Source organism: Tamandua tetradactyla, chromosome 22, assembly GCF_023851605.1.
Source record: "Tamandua tetradactyla isolate mTamTet1 chromosome 22, mTamTet1.pri, whole genome shotgun sequence".
In the NCBI taxonomy this organism is placed as follows: Eukaryota; Metazoa; Chordata; class Mammalia; order Pilosa; family Myrmecophagidae; genus Tamandua; species Tamandua tetradactyla.
In genome coordinates, this window is record NC_135348.1 from 24540162 (window position 1) to 24542928 (window position 2767).

The window sequence follows — 2767 nt, forward strand, 5'->3', positions numbered from 1 at the left end:
GTTCCAAATTTCTAGAAAGTACATCTAAGTTGTTCATCTTGGGTGGAATGTTGATTGTTGGCCCAGTCACTTATGACGAGTTTGGGCAAACACCCCCCAAAGTGTAAAATACTTCTATTCGCTGATTCCAATCCATGTTCTTGGCATACTCTCCAGACGTTTATTGAACAATTTAGTCCCTCAGTTTCTTCCAGACTCATAGTTCTGAACTCAGAAAATGACACTATATAAGAGAAGCTTGTGTTCAGTTCACTTCCATATTCATCAGGTGTCAAGACAGACACTGGATGCAAAACTGAAGAAGACATTTTCCCAGAGGGAATGCCCTGTAGTTGCAAGACAGTCATTTGCTCAGATACACAGAATTAACAATAGATGTCCCTCACACGCTCGGCAATTAATGAAAATTGTGCTAAATATACTTTTTTTTCAATATGAAATACTTCACGAATTTGCGTGTCATTCTTGTGCAAGGGCCATGCTAATCTCTGTATCATTCCAATTTTAGTATATGTGCTGCTGAAGCGAGCACTAAATATACTTTTATAAAAAACTGTTATGAAAACAAAACCCATGTAAATCAAAGTATGAAAATTAAAAATAAACTCCCCAGCTAGAAATGTTTTATCAGAAAAAGGAGTTATACTACATTAATGATTAACTTGACAACCATAAAAAACAGCTTCTTTAGTGTGTGTGTATAGTTCTTTCTTTTGAAATAAGCAGAGAGAAAATTTATTGACTACACATGTGAGAAGACACGTGGGCACTCTTGCCAACAGAGGTGAGAAAGGTGAGAGGCAATGAGCAATGTGTGGCCGAATGCTTTTATAGATTTCCTTTACTTACTCCCCCCTCCCTTCTTTGGGGTTTTCTCTTCTACGCTCCCTTCTTTCCAGGGCAGTGCCTGGTGTTAGATAATGCTTTGGGGTGGGTCCTTTGGCTCTACCCTTCTACGAAGATGACTCACTCAGGTGGAGGTCGTTTGTTCCAGATGCATCAGCTGCCGCTGGTGCTTCCAGTAAGTAGTAGCCCCTGGGCAGGGTGTCTGTGGGATGTGGCCTCCTGACCTTGATGAACTGTTCTTGCTTAAGTGTGCCTTCCTGTATTTTTCTCTCTCCCCTCTCCCTGTTCTAGCCTGCTTCAAATTCCCCCTCAGAGAGTACTCATCCCCAATTAAGGGGTTCGAGGGGGCAGTGTCTGTCTTCTGTAGCTGCTTTTGAGTTGTCAGGCTGTGTAAGCCCTACCTGATGGGGAGTAGAACTTTCTGGCTTATCTCATTTAAGTTGAGAGGGGCGGAGTGTAGAGGGGTGGTTAGAATGGCTGAAAATCTTTGCATCGGCATTAGTTTGGTGTGAAAGCTTCTAGTCTGGAAGAAATAAAGTTGGTGAGAAACTTTAAAATGTAAGATCATAGCAAAAAGATAGAAGTGAGTGAGCTTAGAGAGACATTAGCCAAGTAAGACTCGGGTAGAAGGAAGGAAATGATTATGTTACAGATTCAAGAGCGAATTCCAGCTGGGTGGTTCATTTCTGCTTAAGGGGGGAATAAGAAGGTGCATGTGTTCAGTTAAGAGGTGCAGGAATGAGGTTTAGGAGGGGCTTCTGCAGCTTTGGCTGCCATGTTGGCCCACTTATGCCCTTGGGAGATATTATTATTATTATTATTATTGTTTTTTTTCTGATAGTTTTCTTTGGTAAAACCATGGCATTTAAGAGAGTATCTCTCGGCAGAGTTTAGTCAGGGTTCTGTCTTTTGTGGAAAAGCCTTGCTTTTCTTTTTCTTTTTTTACACTGCTGCATGAACAGGCGGGACTAGAAATGCATATCCTTTTACCATTTCCTAGAGCTCAGGTGATGGCAATTAGTTTTGCTTCCTGAGTTAAAATCCCTAGGGACAAGATTTGATTTTACTCTAGTTTGGCTGACTATTGTTACTTTGCTTTCTTTGTTTTTGGTTAATGAAGCTACTTTTAGAAGTTAAAAAAAAATTGACAGATTATAGCAGAAGTTTTGTCCCATTTTACTTTTACAAATTTACTTGGTTTATGTTAATTAATAGATAGAACAGTACTGACTAGGGATTAGAAGAAATGGCTATCTTTACAAAATAGGATTAGGATTAAAACATGGCTTTTCTAGGGTACACAAATCCTTTCAAACCGGCATACCATCCTCTCAGATTTTTCCTTCTAGCTGCTCCAGAATATAGGAGGCTAGAAGGAATAAATTTTTTATCATTACAACTGACTTTTTGTGTATGAAAAATAACGTATATACAAAAAAGCAATAAATTTAAAAGCACAACACAATAATTAGTTGTAGAACAGATTTCAGAATTTGGTATGGGTTATAATTCTACAATTTTAGGTTTTTACTTCTAGCTGCTCTAAGATGCTAGAGACTAAAAAAAAAAAAATCAATTTAATGATTCAGCAATCATATTCATTTGTTGAATCCTACTTCTCAAACTCCACCATCAACTTTGATCTTTCTGTCCCAATCCTTAGGGGTATTTGGGCTATGCCCACCCTAATTTTTTCATGTTGGAAGGGGCTGTCAGTAATATAGGGTGGGGAGATGGAACTAGCTGATGTTCTGGAGAGGCTGGGCCCTCTAGGCGTCAGGACTTATCATGTCCAGGGACCCATCTAGAGGTTGTAGGTTTCTAAAAAGTTACCCCAGTGCATGAAACCTTTGTAGAATCTTATATATTGCCCTAGGTGTTCTTTAGGATTGGGTGGAATGGTTTTGGTTGGGTTTGGCAA

At 39.4% G+C, this 2767-nt stretch overlaps 1 non-coding gene across 1 annotated transcript; it reads right to left on the reverse strand.

The window, feature by feature from the left end:
• Window positions 1-428: 428 nt before the first annotated feature.
• LOC143666413 (U6 spliceosomal RNA) lies at window positions 429-532 on the reverse strand. Its single transcript, XR_013167613.1, has one exon. It is a non-coding gene; the product is annotated as a U6 spliceosomal RNA (small nuclear RNA).
• Between the last annotated feature and the right edge of the window lie 2235 nt (window positions 533-2767).